The sequence below is a fragment of the Odontesthes bonariensis genome, unplaced genomic scaffold (assembly GCF_027942865.1).
Source record: "Odontesthes bonariensis isolate fOdoBon6 unplaced genomic scaffold, fOdoBon6.hap1 scaffold_239, whole genome shotgun sequence".
In the NCBI taxonomy this organism is placed as follows: domain Eukaryota; kingdom Metazoa; phylum Chordata; class Actinopteri; order Atheriniformes; family Atherinopsidae; genus Odontesthes; species Odontesthes bonariensis.
In genome coordinates, this window is record NW_027457447.1 from 1,019 (window position 1) to 21,060 (window position 20,042).

Consider the following 20,042-nt stretch of genomic DNA (forward strand, 5'->3'; position numbering starts at 1 on the left):
GAGGAGTCGTGTAGGCGCATCTGGCGTGCACGTAGACGTGCACGAGTTCTCATGTGTTTTGATGGGGCGGGACAGGAAGTTGAATAACTTTTTATTTTTCGGTTAAAAAATAAGCATTTCTTGCATTTTGCGACTACGGAGGTCACCGTTTTCAACTTCAAGCGTTCTGATAGATCATGTAAACTCTTAAAATGCCAAAAATTAGGACTTTACGTATGACAACAACAAATCCTGCAGACTGCAGCTTTAATGGCAGTTACACGCACAGATTCTATAATAGTACAGATACGCCACTCACGGTGCATTTCCGGTTTCCAACGAGGCGATTTTGGTTGCAGTTCCACCCTTTTTCCACGTGGGGCGCTCAATTTTGGAGACCAGAATGAATGGAGTCCTATGGAGCTATACGCCCTTTCGTGCCCTTATCTCAAGATATAATTTTTTCTCTAGTAATTCGAATGTTGTTTTCGAAAGAGGATGTTTAGAAAATAGTTCTCTAGGTCCCCTATATGTCCCGCTAGGTCCCTCCAAAGCCAGCAGGTTTGTTTACAAAATTGCAGACCGGACCGGTAAAAGGTAACCAATCAGGTTACGAGCTGGGCTCTGCTGCCTGTCAATCACCGATTGTGCACGCGCGATACAAGGTAGGCTCGTCCCCACGCTTATTTATCTAGACTATTGAACTTCATTACGGGCTAGTCTACTTACTGTGTCTTCCATGATCGCAAATGACAGGTGAGTTGATGAATGAGGAGTCGTGTAGGCGCATCTGGCGTGCACGTAGACGTGCACGAGTTCTCATGTGTTTTGATGGGGCGGGACAGGAAGTTGAATAACTTTTTATTTTTCGGTTAAAAAATAAGCATTTCTTGCATTTTGCGACTACGGAGGTCACCGTTTTCAACTTCAAGCGTTCTGATAGATCATGTAAACTCTTAAAATGCCAAAAATTAGGACTTTACGTATGACAACAACAAATCTTGCAGACTGCAGCTTTAATGGCAGTTACACGCACAGATTCTATAATAGTACAGATACGCCACTCACGGTGCATTTCCGGTTTCCAACGAGGCGATTTTGGTTGCAGTTCCACCCTTTTTCCACGTGGGGCGCTCAATTTTGGAGACCAGAATGAATGGAGTCCTATGGAGCTATACGCCCTTTCGTGCCCTTATCTCAAGATATAATTTTTTCTCTAGTAATTCGAATGTTGTTTTCGAAAGAGGATGTTTAGAAAATACCCATGGCTGAGTTTTAGATTTTTAGAGCCACTCATTTGCTTAAAAAAAGGATTTGAAGTGTATATGACGTCATACATAACTTACGACCGGAGATGCAGATTTACGGCAACAATCCTGCTTGTTGTTGGTCTCAAAGGCAGCAGCGTTTTCAAGGAAGAGCTGTAGTAAGAGAGAATGTGTGGTAACATCACAGATTCTTAGGCTGTGGTAACATAAGCGGAAAAAGTCCATCTTAATTCTGTTGTCGCTTGGTATGGAGCCAGCCGTCAAGCGGTGCCTCTGGTCGTAATTCTGGTCGAGCGCTGTCATTAGCACAATGCTAGCGCGTGGTGGACAACAAGAAGCCAACCTGTAAGAAATCAAAGGGATATATGTACTCGTTCAGTAGATTTTTGACTTGAAACCCATGTTGAGCTCTCAGAAACTACATTTAAATCTGAGCGCTCTTGAGGAGACTTAGGTGAAACTGACCATTTGTAGCATCTAGCTCCATTGGGCCCCATTCATTCTGGTCTCCACCGACGCCCCCAGTGGAATTCTGGTGGAACTGCAGCCAAAAAGCCGGTACAATGGGGCTTAATAGAGAGTGGCAAGGCTGTTCGTTATAATGGCTGTGGTTACACCAACATGAGACGGTCACTCTGTTTCCATGCAGAGTTCAGTCGAGCCACAGTTACAGCTCCATGAGGCCATTTAATTTGACAACTGTGAATTGATTTACTGCGTTAAATGTGTCAGAAACGGCTACAATAGATATCCATACACCCCCATTCAGGATGTTAGGCTTTTACCTGTTACAGGACAGACAAGTTGTTGAGTAACAACTGAGTTGGTGGCAAATTGGTACTATGTGGAGGGATCATGTAAAAGACTTAAAAACTCCTGATCCAGTCTTCATTTCTTTCAAGTGGTCCTGATCAATAGTTCCCCAGGCTTTCTGAAGGTCTTTCAGAGCAGTTCTTTGGACATTTTTCTGCTTTTTCATTCATTTTCAGTCCAGTCCTTGTACCTCACCATTTTCGAACTCAAGGGATGAACCAGTGTTGTGTCTACACATAACAGACAACCTAGCAAAGAAGCCATTTTAAATTGGATCTTTAGGCACTTTGTTACTAGCAGCCTATCACAAAGACACATCACTTGTTCCCATTTCTTTAGTTGCATCTAGTTGTATTTTTGCAGCAACAAGGTGATTCCCAAAGAGCTATAAGCTGAAAACTTGATATAGCTCAGCATGGTGTGCAGTGTGTCCTTAAAATATTTGAGGAAACTAGACAACTGGAGGGCAAATGAAGAAATGTCAGGCCAAAAAAACTATTTACAGCAGATAAACAATATGTGAAAGTGATGTCCTTAAGAAAGAGGAAAAAATCCAGCAAAGACCTGACACAGGACCTGAGAGGTGCATCTGGACCTTCAGTTGATCCATCTACTGTTGGCCCAAGCCTCATCAGAAATGGTCTCCATGGAAGGGTGGCTGTCAAGAAGCCATTCTCAAGGAAGGGAAACAGGGAGGAAAGGCTGAGTTATTCATATCTATGTTTGCATTTTTCTTGTTTTCTTCAAATATAAAAAGAAATGAGGGCTGGATCTGGACAGTAACCTTCTGTACATTTGTCCACAATCCGTGACTGTAAACTGTGAGGTGGTGCGGATCCTGAGGGTGTTGATTCCTGTCCTATAACTTTAATGCATCATGACAGGAATCAAAATGTGAAAGCTGTAACCCAGATTGTTGTTTAACCATTTATTTCATTAGAACGATTCGTGGATGAGAGTGCAGTTGAAATGTAACAATTGAAACATTGTGCACGAGTCTCAAACCAGCAACCTTTTGCAGAAAAAAGATTAGACTCTTAAAAAAAAGAGTTCCCATCATCTCCCATCATCTCCAAAACCCCCATTTTAATTTAAATATACTTTTTTGAAAGTGTGTGCAAAATTTTTCATTTCTGTACTTTCCCATTTTCTAAATTCCTTGTATGTTTGTTAAAAATGTGTCATGATGCTACTAAAAGACGCTCAGCAGGGTCCTCCATCCTCCTCTGTAGCTCAGCGAGCTTCAGTCTGATGGAGAGGAAACAGCTACGGTGTAAAGGATTATTCCACCTAAAGATAAACTTTTTGCATGATTACCTTCTTCCAACATACAGATGGGCTCAAAGGAATGTGCCAAATGTTCCGGTGGGTGAAATTTATTTATTTTTAAGTTCCCCACCGTTGCTTTGCATAAATCCTTTGCCTTATTCACCCCAACAGAAACATACTGTGCATGTAATCCCATCTCTCCCCCTCCAACGAGCGGTTAGAGCTCCTCTCTACCCGCACCGAGAGGCCCTTTGCTGCATGTCTCCCCCCTCTCTCTGCCCCCTGCTTCCTGTCTCTCTCCAACTGTCCTATAATTAAAGGCATAAAAAGCCCCCCCCCCCCCAAAAAAAAAAAGAAATAACTGATGCCATAATTCATGCATTATGTTTTAAAGATTTAGTTTGAAAAACACAAGCACACTAATGTCTGACAACCAGCTGGAGATCATTTGGGACATATAAAAACATGAGTTCTGTGTTCTGATTCAATGGTCTCATCCGTGATGGATTCATAATGTCGCCTTTTCCTCCGACTGCTCTGGTCTGACAGGAGGGGACAGCTGAGCGTAATCCTCCGCCAAGCAGATGCTCTGAGCACTGATATCTGGGACACGCTGGCAGGTTTCATCTGCGTGCAAGTGTGTGTGTGTGTGTGTGTGATGTGTCGAGCCGAAGGCCTTTGGGTCAGTAATCCCGGGCTCTCACACCAAGGCCCACAGAGGCCCCTGAGTGTCAGCAACACATTCTTCTCCCCTGCACACACACACACAGGCAGCATCAGTGACACCTCATAGCTAAATATACAGTGAGTGACAGCGACAGGTGAGCATGCTCCTCCACAGACATGCACTCAAGAGTTCACAGGGTGTGTGAATGTGTGTGTGCTAGTGGGTCGGAGGGGGCGGCGTTTGCGTGTCGGACTACCTCAGCTGCTCAGTCTGCAGACAGCTCAGATCCAAACGCTGCCCAGTACTGGGTGCCCCTCTCGTAAGCCAGCTGGTCTGGCTTAACATCGCGTCTTTTATTCACTATTTTTTGGTTCTTATAAATTCTGTTCTTGTTTGATACAAGGGATTGAGTGTGCATGCCCACAGCTGGAGCTGCTGGGGATCCTTCCAGGTGAAGACTGAACAGAAAGCGCAGGTGAGTTGGCTGAAACGGGATAAATGTGACAGCATCAGTTCTGTCAGATAACTGCTTATTAACGCATAAAGTAAAAAAGAAATTAAATTTTACTCCAAAACTTAGAGATGGAAGTTTAAGATTAAAACAGGAATAGGGGATTTTTTTTAACCACTTGGTGGCAGCAGAAGCTATAACAGATTCAGGCTGTGTTGGGTGCTCAGAAAAAATATTCACTTTAGAGCTCACTTTCTGCCTTATATACTGTATTTATATTTATGTTTCAGTAAATCACTGCACCTATTTCCTGTTTTTATAGAAACATATAAAGAAATTAGGGCTGATCAGGACTTTTGTATAAAAACATATGTAATATATCATTGGCATTATATCTTTCAAAAAGATCAAACAAACTGCAACAGACAGAAGAGATGGGGATGCAATTATTCAACCTGATGTTGCTCTTTCATACAGGCATGAAATTATGTTTCCATTGGCCTCAATCAATCAAGAAAATAAAAAGTAAAAATACTTAAGATTTTATTTTTTCAGCTGCTGAGTCGATGATATTTAACTTCACTTAAGTTTCCAGTCAGCTTTAGTCCAACCCAAAATATTCCAAATGTGCTCTAACCATTCTTTAATGTTAAATAAGTTTGGTTTGAATGATATCTATCTGATTAAATTGTTTTTTTTTCTAAAAAAAAAGAAATGTATAACACAGAAATACATATATATCACTTTCCATTATAAATAAAAGAGAGGATAAAAAGAAACTGATGATTTGAAGATGTTTGACCTCCTGTTTTCTGAGTTGATCGCCTCTTCAGGAAGATTGTCGTTGTCTGGAAAGCTGCAGATTTAAACCTAAACCACATAAAAGAGTTGAAAGATTAAAGTAAGGGTAAAGTGAATGATCAACGATGGTCAAACTGTGTAACCAGAGACGTTTCTAAGTGACCTCAAACATGTGTTACTCATTTTTGTTCTGACGCTCGTCCACAGACAGAAAACACTCGGATAACATCTCTGCAGCACCGAAACATTAAAGCAAAAACAAAGAGCTAAAACAGGCTGAAAGGACCCACAGAGATAATCCCACAGCTCACATGCTGTTAATCTGGTATAGATGTGAAAATATTGATTACAGCAGATGTGTTTGTATTTACTTGATGAATGTGAGATTGTTGCAGCACAAACTGACGATTCAGACACTTTTTTTTACCGTAATATTCAACAACTTAATTTCCCGATGTGAAATGGAATTTGTCTGCTTTTGTGTGCAATTTGACAAAGATTAATGTAGTCATTTGTAGCACAGTTAGTAATGAAAATACATTCTAACTTTAATTAAAAATGCTCGAAATCAGACCATCTGGCCATCACAGTTGTCCAGGTCACAGTTGTCAAGTCTTTATGTTTGCTTATTTTTCTGCTTACAACTTCAAGGTCAGAATGCTAATTTTCTGCCTAATATATCAAACCCACTGTCAGTTATCACTGTAATGAGATAATCAGTGTTGACCTGTCAGTGGCTCTAATTTCATGGCTGGTTGGTGTCTGTAAAAGACGACTGTGCAGAAGCAACAGTTGTCAGGATGTATCTGCTGAGCTATTGGTTCTAAGAGCGTTTAGAGACCAGCTGCTGCTCTTTTCTTTCAGGAGCTGGTGGAGACCAAACATGGGGTTTAAACACCTTCAGTGTGGACAATTCAAAATACATCAATGTTATGATTGTTAAAGCAACACTAGAGAAGTTTGAGAACCTTTAAACTAAGTGCTTCTGACTCGTCTTTTGTTCCCGACCCTGAAACTGTCCCGGAGCGTCTGGGAGCTGAGACGTTTCCAGCCCTGCATCACATAATTTTTCCTTTATGGTCGCTTGACATTTTTGTGGGCTTTTCATGGAGTCTTTGTGGGCTCTTCAACTTGAGAACAACTTCACGTGTGTGGCTGTATGTGTGCAGGGCTCAGAGGGAGATTTGTTATCATGACAGTAGTGTTACATCCTATAGGAGTAGAATTCTCTAGTTACTTTAAGAGGCATCAAGAAAAAAAAACCTGAGGGTTTAAGAAGTTCTAAAAGAATGAGCAACAGTTTGCCAACAAGGTCAAAAAGTTGATAATATTGTGATTGTTATTTGTTTCTTCTGAAAAGGTTTGACAAAAAGAAAAAGCACTTGGATCTGAATCAGGTCAAAGGTTTGAACAATAGATTATGATTATTATACGTTCGTATGAATATGGAACGTTGTCATCAAAAGACACAATTATTCCAGTTTTAAGTTTAAGTTCTTTATTCATTCAAACTAACAACGTTTATTATACTAGTTTAATGGAAAAAATATACCCAAATACTGAGTTTATGTAGAATTTACAGGTTTTTCAACTCCTTTGTATCCAGTAAATTATTCATTTAAGAGAAATTCACATCAAGATTTTAGAAAGAAAAATTAGCTTTAAAATTACTTTCATAAGGAGCAGGAGCAGCTGGTGGTAAAACTTCCTACATTTTGTTGCTTAAACTTCTGTACTAAAGTATTAATCTGCTTATAATACATTATATATATATATATATATATATATATATATATATATATATATATATATATATATATATATATATGCTTATCATATTTCCATTAATTAATAGAGCTATTAATGTTAAAACACTGAGGAATCTTAAGAGAAACTGAAATTTATAATATCTTATCTTCAAAAAAGGATTTCTAAAAATCGATAAATAGTTCAAATTGACACTGAATCGTGTCAAATTTATAAAATGTAATTGCAGATGTTATTTTATGCAGTTGAGAGGTTAATGGAAAAATAACAGTGCACTTTGACTAACAGTCCAGAAGTCATGTGGGTTAAAGACAAAAATCAAATTGTAACATTAAAAAAGATTAAACCAGCTGATTTTTTCACATTTCTAATGAATTTACAGATGATCAAATAATTTACTTATTGATTGAATATTTTAGATTAATTATTGCTTTTTTACACATGAAAAAGATTGGAATACTTTTTCAACACTGGTTTTAACAATACCACAGTCCCTGAAACTTTAAAGTGAGTAAAGTTGTACTTTGGGCTGTTTCCACTGAGAGGCAGTGGTGAACCTGAGCTGAGTCTGAAAACCTGTTGAAAATATACATTTAAATCAACTAAAACAAACTAAAACAAAAAAATCCTCATAAAACTCGTTCTGGTTTTATTTTTAAATTTAAAAAATCTACTTTTCTTTTCTGATGTCGTCGTCCCGTCCCCCCCCCTCCCCCATTTTCTGTGTTCGTGCGCCTGCGTGTATGTGTGTGCGTGTGCGCCTCCCGACTTCCATCCAGGTGCTCGCTGACAGCCTGAGAAGCGCGTGCTCTCAGCAGCAGGAGGAGGAGGAGGGGGAGGAGAGTCGCAGATGGACAGAGCTGAACCGCTGGACGGAGACACGAGGCAGCGGGACGTCATAAGACATGCGGGACTGAGCTGGAGGTAAGCGGCCTCACCTTCGGCTGTTTGTGCGCCTGTGTGGGAAAAGGGTGGGTGTGTGTGTGAGCGTGATGCGGGGCTTGACACGACGGTTGACAGATAAACAACAGGAAGGAAACAGGAGCCGGGTCATCCTCCTCTCTGTCCGCGGGGCTTTTCCTCTCTCAGTCACAAGAAGCTGCTCACTTTCTGGATAACTTTTACTCCCACACTTCCCCGGCGGCTTGTAGATCAGAGCCCGGAGCTGCAGGTCGGGCTTTAGCAGCGGACAGGTCGAGTTTCCCGGCTGAGACTGGTGGAAATACTCTGGGCATTTTCCCGTTACGGATTCATCGCACTGGTATGAAAGACATTTCACTTATCTGCAGCAGCTCAGGGTAAGAAAGTTAGAAACTGATGGAAACCAAAATGCTGACAAGGATTCATCCACAGTAGTTAATCAGTAGCGAACCCTGAGGTGCCCCGGGGCAGCAGACTTGTTACTGACCCCTCATTATGGGCTGTGTGTGTCCCAGAAACAAAGCAGTCAGAGCTGATGTGGAAACAATTTGGATAATTGAAGAATAGTTTTTAAGCAACACCAAAAAGGTGTCAGCTGCTTTTCCTTTTATCAAAGGTTTGATCTTCAAATTTGGACTCTTTGGCTAATTTAGCTGATTAATTTAGACTTTTTCTTTAATGGTTTGCTACTTAAGCTCTACTGAAACACGGATTTCCTCCATATATAGGTTTGATTGTAGAAATTGAAAATTATTCAAGTTTAAGAAGCTGCTTCCAGAGACTTTTGACTGTAAATTGATTTTATTTTTCTTGAAGAAAGGTTGGAGGCTGTAAGTCGAATAAAACAACTCTGTCTGATTTAAACTCTTACTGAAACTCTTACACAACTTCCAAACTAACATCTGTTTCTTTTGTGTTGCAGCATGTTTGTAGCCTATGTTTTATAGACGGGCGTGACTCCTCAGCTGTTTAAAAAAGGTTTACATAAATATTACAACAAGCCAACATATCTTACTAAACCTGAGGGTTTTTTCTTCAAGGTGAACAGGAGTGAGTCTGACTGTAAAGCAGCTCATATCGACACTAACAAACCTCCAGCTTCCTGAATTTGACTCTTTCATGAGATCTTTTTAAATGAGCTAGTTACAGTCTTCAAACCAACTTGTAATTCTAAAGTTTATTTTTCTGAATGTTGGTGAAATTAGAAAAACTAATGTGACAACTTAGCTTTACATCACATTTTTAGCTATTACTTAGTTTTTAATGTTAAAAAAATACAGTTTTAGTCTGAAAATGGTACCTAGTTACAGACTAAAAGTTAAGTTTTTTAGATTTGATCTCAGGATATTAAAACTTGAAGAGTCTATATTATCAGGAAAGAAAATGGAAGCAGTTTTGCATGAAAAATAACAAGTTAAAACCACTTCAGGCTGGTTTGGAGTGAATAAGCTAGTTTGTTCAGTTTAGTCAGCAGGTGGCGCTAAAGGTTACGTGGCACATGGTTTTCGTAGAGCAGTCGTTGCTAATCGGAAATAAAAGTTGGAAGAAGAAAACATGAGTAAAAAGTCGTTTTTATTTGTTCTGATTATATTTTAGTTGTTACAGAATATTTTCCATGTTTATTCTCCTGAAGCTAAAACAGCTGATTGGTCACGTGATCACATGTGTGATTGTTATCGTTGGTACTCGAGGACTTATTTGCAAAGTGAAATTCTTTGAATATTTGCTGAACTCCTGGATTCTACCACATTTTAAGGTATTTGTGTGTTGGTCTGACAAAACGTTCTGGTTCTGATGGAGGTTTCTTCCTGTTAAAAGGGAGTTTTTCCTCTTCACAGTGGCCTCATGCACGCTCAGGACGGGGGATTGGATCAAAGAGAAGTTTCAGTGCAATCTGTTGGTTTCCTTAGCCATGATTTTTTTTCAGTTGGCTTTGTGTGAATTGGACTCATTTGGAATTTAATTAATTTGATTTGATTGGATTAGGATTGTATTACAATGAATTGAATTGTAATTGGCTTGAATTGGGCTGTATCTTTGTTGGAATTTGGCGCTTTATAAATAAAACTGAAGTGAATTGAATTTATTAAATTGAAAGAACCGAATCAATCGTCGCACTCTTCAGGAGGTTTTCATTCACTATCGCAAGCAAAGAAGCGATCTTTTGAAAAGCATCGAAAACAAATGTGAATCAAACATGTTTGAAGGCTTACAAGGCTTGAAGCGACAAAACGTTGTCTCTGTAGTGTCGCCAGAGAGAGGCGGTATAGGCTACAGCTAGTCGTAGTAATTCAGTAGAAGAAGTAATTGTCCTAACAAGAACCAAACAAGAGTATAATGGAAACAACATTTCAATAATTTAATTTCTGGGATATTTCCACCGTCGCCTCATGCACACTCAGGACGGGCAATTGAAATGAGGAGTTTCAATGCGGTCTCTTGGTTTCCTTAACTAGGCAACTTTTTAAAGAATTGACTTAATATGACTCATTTGGAATTGAACCCTTAGGAACTCTTAGGAATTACGCACGGAAATAATTTTTACATAAATTTACATTGTCTTTTTGTCGTCTGTCGTGAATGCGGTGGGTTTGGAGATTTACCAAGCTTCTTATTGGACCACAAAGGTAGCATGCAATGCCTTCTGGGATAGATAATCCGTCAGCGCCTTCATTGTGAATTCACCCATTGTTTGATTCAACTGTCTATCAATCTATAAACCAATGAGTATCCAGGGTTTTCCCCACTTTCTGTGAAGATGGACAAAACTGGTTCACTTGCACGGGGGATGCAAAAACAGAAGAAGAAAAAAAAGCGACTCCACAGCTGGCATTTGCTTATAAAGATGAAGCAGACATTTGTTGTTTGTTCGTTTGTTGATTCCATCGCACAACTACAAGTAAATGATCAGTTTGCAGTCATCCTGTGACATTTATATGAGGAATATAGTCAGTACTACATCTTAGACATTAATTATGTATTTACTTGGTTATTTTTCATGTTCTGCTGCCCATGTGAAAAAAGCAGAGTTTATATAGCAGTCTCATAGTTTTAATTCATATGTAGTAAAGGTGTTTTTACAAGATATTTCACTTTTTTTTCAGCTTCAAAGCCCAATATTTTCTTGTCACAGTGTCCAGTACAAATAATTCTTCATCTAACTGATATTTGAGATTCTCCTGGAATATTAGGTTATAATATATGTATTCCAGACTCCTAAGGGTTACTGAATTTGATTGGATTACAATTAATTGGATTGTAATCGGCTTGAATTGGACTTCTTCAAAGCTCATTTTAACAATGTTAAGCAGATTTTTACACTATGAAGGCTTTTTTAGTGCATTCACAAATGTTTCCAACGTACCATCGACATAGTCTCAGTGCAGGATTGTTACTTTTTCATCCACTGACAGGATGCCTGCTTTTTTTGTGTGCGTGTGTGAGTTTGAAATGATAAAGTTTTGATTTAAATGGTGAAAGAACCAACAGAGTAAAGTTCCTGGCTTGTTTTACAGTTGTTCAAATCTTTACAAAAAGACAAAGAATCCTTGTAAAGATGCTGTAAATGTCCATGGGATTTTTCACTTACGCTGAGCATGTGGTTCAGTGTCTGTAACACAAAGTGAATCACTCGCCGCTTATAGAGGAGCATCCCTAACCAAACTACATGTATGAGATCGGGTTACTTCTGAGCTCTACGTCTAAAACCCTAAAAGGGGTTTTAATCTGTAATTTAGTCCACTTGTTTGTAGAAGTCGATGAGACACTTTGTTGATATGTTGCTCTGCCTCATTTCATACACCCAAACGTGTTTGATGTGCTTTGTGGACTTTTAAAAGCATTGCAGAGCTCTGTGACAGCAAACACGTCCTTGGAAATCAGCTGTTGGCCTTTATTCAAACTCATGAGTTGCTTTTCCACCAAAAGTTCCAGGAACTTTGAATATTGTCAGTAAACTTTCCCAGTAGAAAAAGTCCACCATCATGCTCTGCAAAGAATTTACATGAACATCTGAATTTTTTAACCTACACTCACTGTAGAGTGTTTAGAGATTTTAGAAGGATGTTTTATAATGCACATCTACTTCACAAATCAACCACTTTCGGTTCTCCAACTTCCCACAATTTGGAAGTTCCTGAACCTTCAGGTCCACGTTTCCATCAAAACCAAACAGATGGTGGACCGGAAACTATTTAAAGGTTCTTTTAATTCGTCTAAGCTGTACAAGGTAAATCAGACAGTCAATATGTTAGGATGCAGTTGTACAGCATCGATATGGGCTGATGAAGGCCTTAAGATTAAATGGTTATTTGTGGTGGTGGCTTCATCCATCAGATTTAATGAGTTGATAAAGTGTTTAATTAGGAGTTTATAACATGTGATGGTAGTTTTCTTTTATTCAGCTCACTATTTTATGTTGACATGTTTGGTAGCTTTAACTGCAGTTAATAAGTTCTGAATAGAGAGTTTGTTGCAAACAAACAGATACTCGGATGCCTCGAAGCCTGTGCTGCATTTTTCAATGAAATGTACCTCATGCTTCTCTCCACAGTGATAAAGTCAGTTCACAACATACAGAAAAGAGCTGTAGGCTGCTATCAGAGGGGTTGAGACAGAAGAGGGTTTGTGTGGGAGACACACACCATCCCTGAAGTGATTATCACGTGGATATCAATCAGAGTTGTTGATCTTTGCACCTGTTTTATCATTAGGATTATCTGCGTCACTAATTGGTAAGGAATTAGTTTAATTGTTGTTGTAAGTCTTTCAGGGTTCATTGATGTTACACAGTATTTGGAAAAGCCTTTAATTGACTGTTTTTAATTACCTAACTGTAGCTGAATGTCTATTCAACTCCATACAGATCTTTCTCGGAGAACCATATCAGTTTGTAGGTTGATCATTATGAAAAATGCAGAAATAAAGGAAGAAAAACTTTTTAGATTAATTTAGATTTTTATATAAATACAGACAATATGAACCCAATATATTTCAAGTTTAGTCTTTTCAGACTTATTTAATTCGTTATATACATAATTGTTTATGTGTTAGGCCTGCAAATCCTTCCAAAAAAAGTCTAAATCACTGAAGTGTTTAAAACAATGCAGAATATCATTAAAGCATTGAAGGAATCTGGAGGAATTTCAGTGTGTAAAGGACAAGGGAGCAAGCCTAAGCTGGACACCTGGGATCTCTGATTCCTCAGACGGTGCTGCATCAAGAACCGTCATTCATCAATAGCTGATAGAGCCACATGGACAAGGGATTACTGTGGGAAACCTTTGTCAAGCACTACAATACAGAGTTCCATTCACAAACTTTACTCTGCAGAAAATAAGCCTTTTGTTAACCTCGTCCAGAGGTGGTATCCACTTCTCTGGGCTCGGAGGCATCTGGGATGGACCATCACACAGTGGAAACGTGTATTGTGGTCAGACCGATCAGTATTCCAGATCTTTGTTGGATGAAATGGACGCCGTGTGCTCTGGACCAAAGAGCAAAAGGAGCATCCAGACTGTTGTCAGCAAACAGTCCCTGCAGCCAGGCTCTGTGATGGTATGGGGTTGTATGAGAAAACATGAAATATTCTGGGTTCATAGTGTCTGCAAACAAAAGTACAAGTTAATGTACAACTGGAAAATGTTTTGAGCTGAATCTACTAGTTCAGACTAGAGGATTGAACATAAAAAAGTCTGTTGGTGGGAAGATGGAAAGACATGAGGTGACAGACATCTGCAGCTGTTATGGCCACATTTAGCTCCCACCAGCATCGCATACCCCAATCCCTACCCAACTGTCAGAAACCAAATACTGTTCAAAGGGAATTTTTTTTGGGTTTGCCTCTGTTAAAATGCCTTAAAGATGACTTTATGTTGTGGAATGGAAAACTTGAACTGAACAGCGAGGAGCTTACAAGGTGTAGCTCTTGATTCTGATTAGATGAGTGGCAATTGGGGAAGAAAAATTACACGCATAATTTTCTGGTTTAAAATCTCATGGTAGGCAATAACATAAATCCTGTCTGAACATCAAAAAGTCTCATCTGATCGATTGTTAATATGGTATATTGATCACAGGACTCTTATTGTCCTTGCCTTTAACAGACATGGTCTATCATTTCCAAATCAGTTCCAGGGAGACCTAAAAACCACTCAGCATCAGGGAGCATTCACAGCTGTCCATCCACCTCCTGTCAGCCCCAAGATGGAGATTCTGACTCCCCCTAACCCTCACCTCTCACCCTTGCAGCCCTCCACCCATCCTCACCCTCACACATCCACAGCGTCCTGCCAAGGAATACAAGGGCACGGCCACCTGTCATCCATTAGCTTCTGCTCTCTGCTGTGTACAGCAGGCTCGGCGTTTTGGAAATTAATTGTCGAGGGAGCAGCTGAGGAGTGTGAGACAGCTGATTTCCATCTCTTCCCCTGTTCAGCGCTCACTCTTCTGTCTTTCAACCAGAAACCAGTCGTATTGCTGTTTGGGGTAAAAAGTTCACTCATTTATTTTTGGAGTCCTACTGTTTCGAACAGTCTATAAATAGCTGGGAGGTTTGTGTGCGTGGGCGTACAGGAGGGTGAGCTGGGTGGAGATCTGCCGTCATCCTGGAAAAGATCAAACCTCCACACTGATTGTTATTGTTTTAGGCAATCTTCCCGTCTCTGCTTAAAGATCCTTTTTTTTTCTTTTACTCCAGCGTGCTGAGTGTGCGTGTCTGTGAGCGCTCTAAATTTAGTGTTGTATTGTCGTCCTACAGCGAGGAGGACTCGCTGGCAGAGTGACTCACACACCAAATATTCATGTAACACTCAACCGTCATGTCGCTGCTTGCTGCGGATGATTCTGATCCTATCGCTTAATGTTTTTTTGTTTTGTTGTTGCAAAAACACATTAATCATGTCAGAAGCTGTCAGTTAATGCATTCCTGCTGCTGAAAACAAGAGGCAGACAGCAACAGAGAAGTGGTGTGAAGCTGATTATTATATTAGTTGATTTGAACTGATGCTGCTTGTTTTTTTAAGGTGTTAAAAAACAGTCCGTGTTCAGTTGCAAACATTATAGTGTAGAAGACTAATGTCTTAGCATTTACAGCTGATGTGCTGCATCCCACCTGTTAGAAGTTGTGTGTTTTTATTTTGTTGAGAGTGGTAATCTAAATAGTTTAGGTTTTTTTGCTGCTTTGATGACTTTTAACTGAGGAAAACTAGAACTGAATGTGTAAACAAGCCTGTTTGCCAAGCATTTCCACACTTTAAACCAGTCGGGATTTGTGAGCTTGCAGAAGACAAAACTACAGCAAAACTGAGCTCAAAACTTCAAAGGATGGGTTTAGTAAACTGGCAACAGATGCTAATTTTCTTTATGTACTTATATTTGCCAATATATTTAGGTTTATACTTTACTGTGATATACCTAAATATATTAGCCCTGTGTTAAAAAACATATTTGCAATAACAGTTGAAAGATGGAAACCACCAATTTAGAACAATGAAAAGGTTGTTCTTTATTAAACAAACAGTTTCTCTGAAAATTAAGTTTAAATCTGCACCACAAGTTGTTTCCATCAAATCTCTTAATCCACACTTTGAAGTTTGTCTCTTTTTTTTAAGGAGTCGATGCCTTTGTGGCTGTAAGGAAGCAGCTTTTGTGAACATGTCAGCTGTTTCTGCTTTTAAAGAATAAAAATGGTCGATACTTGGATTTATTGTAATTTAGGATCAAGAAAAGCATTTAATTTTCACTTCATTAGCTTCAATTTGCTTGAATTCATTGATTCTCTTTATTTTGACCAACTGAAAAATAAAGCAGAAATGAACGTGCCAATGAAAAGTCGCGCCACAGTCCTTTTCTCCTTTTTGTCAGAGAGCTCACAACTTCATCATCGACCTACGTCCTCACCAATCCTCGTCTTATTCTCCGTTTCATCCTGCCTGCTCCTGAAACCCATCGCACCTCCTGTGTCTTCACCGCTGCTGTGATGACAGCAGTGAAACGCTGCCAAGAAAGCCACCCGCGCATGTGTTTTGTGTTTGTGCACGTCTGTATCTGCGTGTGTGAACATCCATTTAACTCACCGACCCAAGCTCTTAAGCTGGACACAGATCACATGGCGCACACACACGCCTCATGCACTGGTCCTTCTGCTCACACTGGATCACACATTCTTCCCTGAGCCTTTTAGTCGTATGTTCCTTCATGACCGTAAACATGGAGTTAATGGAACCTCGAACTACTGGGAGTTCAAACTACTGGGAACTCCAACTACTGGGAGCCGGTTCCCGAAGACGGAGGCGAAAATAGATAAAATGTTGGTGCAAACTTGAAATTAAAGTGTTTCTGCAACCAAAGCCATTTGTACTATGTATAACCGGATGAGAATCGATAAGAGAACCGAGAAGGAACTGAATTGATAAGGGATATCGATAATGGAACCGGAATTGCTAAATTCTTAACAATTCCCACCCCTAGTCCCACCACAGCATTTCAATCAGGTTAAGGTCTGGACTTTGACTGGACCATTGCAACACCTTGATTCTTTTCTTTTTCAGACATTCTGTTGTAGATTTGCTGCCGTGTTTGGGATCATTGTCCTGTTGATGACCCAGTTCCAGCCAAGCTTTAGCTGTCAGACAGATGGCCTCACATTTGACTCTAGAGGAGTTCATAGTGGACTCAATGACTGTAAGGTGCCCAGGTCCTGTGGCTGCAGAACAAGCCCAAATCATCAGCCCTCCGCCACCGTGCTTGACAGTTGGTATGAGGTGTTTGTGCTGCTATGCTGTGTTTGGTTTTCTCCAAACGTGCTGCTGTGTATTATGACCAAACATCTCCACTTTAGTCTGGTCTGTCCAAATTATATATCATGATCAGTGATTGTCTTGAATAAACACTTGAAGCAGCTAATTTGAACCAGAATACAACTCGAGTCTTTACCTCAAAGACTTCAGCATTTTTTTCAAATAAATGTAATGATTTGCTTCGGTCACTCACACAAAGGTAAACATTTTAATTATTGATGGAATCAGATTAATCTTTTATGTTAAAGTCTTTCAGAAAACAAAATGTTTTTTATTTATATTTTAGTTTGGTCACTTTCACTTTGAAACCGGTTGGTTTCTGTATTTCAAAACTTAGAACTGGTGTCAGTAATTTTGGGCTTAACTTTCTATGAGGAATATCCAAGCTGTTGGGACATGACCCTTGTGAAGGCAGGTTATTCAACAAGTTCATAATGTAGTGATGTAAAACAGTGCTGGCAACATAGGGGTGGGTATTGGCAAAGAAGTCACGATTCGATTCGAATCACGATTCACATGCCACGATGCGATTCTATCACGATGCATCACGATACTTGAATTATTGCGATGCATCGCGATGCATTGCGATATTTTCACTGAACATACTTAAAAAAAAAATACAGCCATTACCAGTGGCTGACTGGCTGTGTATGATCTGGATAGTGTCTTCAATTGATACATTGAAGCAATTCAAAGCAAATCAATTCATAACTGTATTTATTGAAACAACTTTTGGAGGTATTGCCATTAAAACAAATATTACTGGACACAAATATTACTATTACTGGACACACTCATCACAAAAAGTGCATAGGATTTATAAAACTTAAAATAACAAAATAGGGATGATCAGTACAGACAAAAAAGTGCATAGGCTTTATAAAACTATATATATTGCAAACATCCCTTGCAGCGAAATGTATCAATTACATGTGTCCTATCATTAAAGGCATAAAAATTTTTTTTTTAAATTAAATTAAATAAAATTAATTAAAATTAAAAATTTTTTTTTTTTTTTTTTTTTTTTAAATAATCAATACTTGGCGTCCAGAATCGATGCAGTAGATCGCGAAAATTAGAATCTCGATGCATCGTCATGACGATTATTTTGCACACCCCTATGGCAACAGTTGTCTTTGTAGGCAGTGAAGTGAGTGTTTGTGAGCTGTAAATCAACCTGCTCGGGGATGATTGTGAACAATAATCGGCAAACATCAGTGACAAGTATTTTTAGCTCAGCCGAGGTGTTTCCCATTCACCGGTCCCAATTCAGCTCCACCCAGTGAGGAAGTCTTCTGGCCAGCGGTTAAGAAGAAATTCCCGTCCTAAAGTGTGGTTTTTGAAAATCTGCAGATGTTTTTTACTCAGCGTACGACAAAGCCAGACTCCTCAGTCTGTGTTATTTGCATTCTGGCATGCCCGCTTGTTTCACTTCCTCCTGAGGGCACAGTTAACCCCGTGAGGAAGCTGGTTTATGGGTGTGTCGGGGATACAGCAGCAGTGACATGCAAACAGACAGTATGCTGCCTGTCTGTACGTGCATGGCAGTTAAACTCTGCACCAAAGCATGACACGGCACCCCCGCACTGTCCAGTTTTTATAATTAGATATAACGGCCATACATGTCTGGTTTTGTTTTGCAATCTTTTCATTTAATTTCCAATGAGAGCGTGGCTGGAAGTGATGCCTTTTCTCGTTGTTTTGCCCCATCTGCAGTTTCAAACCAGAAGGTCTTTTGTAACAGAGACTGTTGACCTCTTTCAAATGTTTGTGAATGTTTGTGTTGAACTCCTTTAATTTTGAGACTAAAGAAGTTTTGTTGCTGTTTCTCTGCAGGTGCCAGACAGCAGAGTGGATTTGGAAGTGAAAACTTTTGAGGACCCAGAAGTAAATCGAAGGAGCCGAAAGAGCCAACAAAAAGAAAAAGAGGAAAAGCCGACGGGAAAAATAGCAGAGATGGGGAGAAAAAAGATTCAGATAGCGCGGATTATGGATGAACGGAACAGACATGTAAGCAAACAGACGATTAGAAGTGGTTCAGAAAATGTGTCAATCTGAATTCAGTCACCCAGATGTAGAATTTAACAAAAGTAACCAATGCACGGCTCTCCAAACACATACATAACTGATGGAGAAACTGGTGGTGTACAGCCGTTGGTTTAAACTGGGGGCAGTTACATGTTCAAGTATGGTGGGGAAGATACTGAACCCCAAAATTACCCCACGTGTTCATGACTTGAAGTTGCTTTGGATAGAAGTGTCTAAGTGTAGAAGTGTGCTAAATTAATGTAATGTTCAGGTTTTGACACACCTATTCATTTAAAACACTGTGAAAGGTGACATATTTCGCCTTTTTTCTCAGTCTGTTACAATTTCCTGAGATGTTAATGAAACCACTGTAACAGCAGCTCCGTTTGAACCATGTCTTTACAGCTCTGTTTATAGTAGATAGTTTTAGACCGTGCCGTTATCTGCTCAACAGCAGTACTCTCTCCTCTTCCACAGGGTGTGTACATTTGGACACAAATATTCTTTTAAGCATGTTAAAATCTATGACAGAGCGTACAGTATCTAACCCGAAAGCTCACACCAGCACACACAGCAAACTGATAGAAAAATACCTGACTGGCTGTCTTATTAAATACTTACCTTTCCTTCATCTACAGTTGGACCCTGGGCAGCTGGTATTGATCCCTCTTTTAGGCTCAATGTCATGTGTTGAACTGTCAATGTCAATGTTTTGAACCACATTGACTTTTGTTGGGTCTGAAACTGCTCTGGAACACCTGGGGGCTGAGATACTGCAGTTCACGACTTTGGTTTCCTGCCCTGCACGGCAATGTTTTGCTTTACAGTTGCTTGACATTTTTGTGGGCTTTTGATGGCCTCTTTGTGGCCTCTTCAACATCACAACAAATTCACGTGTATGGCTGTACATGTGCAGGGCTCAGAGGGAGATTTGTTTTAATTATGGTGTCCATCCATCCATCCATCCATCCATCCATTTTCTATACCCCCTTAATCCGTAGGTCGGGTTGTGGGGGGGGCTGGAGCCTATCCCAGCAGTCATCAGGCGAGAGGCGGGGTACACCCTGGACAGGTCGCCAGTCCATCACAGGGCCACACAGAGACAAACGTGACAAACAACAACACGCACGCTTAATGATGGTGTTACTTCCCAAAATTGTAGAAGGAGCCAAAGAGCGATAAATTGCCCAATTAACTTTATAACTGCTAATGAGAATTTGCTATTAGTAGCAAAGCAAAATGGAAAAGAGCCCTGACTTCTTAAGCTCAGGGAATGTAGC

At 39.8% G+C, this 20,042-nt stretch overlaps 1 long non-coding RNA gene across 1 annotated transcript; it reads left to right on the forward strand.

The window, feature by feature from the left end:
- Positions 1 to 4,267: 4,267 nt before the first annotated feature.
- LOC142376300 (uncharacterized) lies at positions 4,268 to 18,693 on the forward strand. The gene is made up of 3 exons (XR_012769408.1): positions 4,268 to 4,471; positions 7,795 to 7,939; positions 18,571 to 18,693. It is a non-coding gene; the product is annotated as an uncharacterized LOC142376300 (long non-coding RNA).
- The last annotated feature ends 1,349 nt before the right edge of the window (positions 18,694 to 20,042 follow it).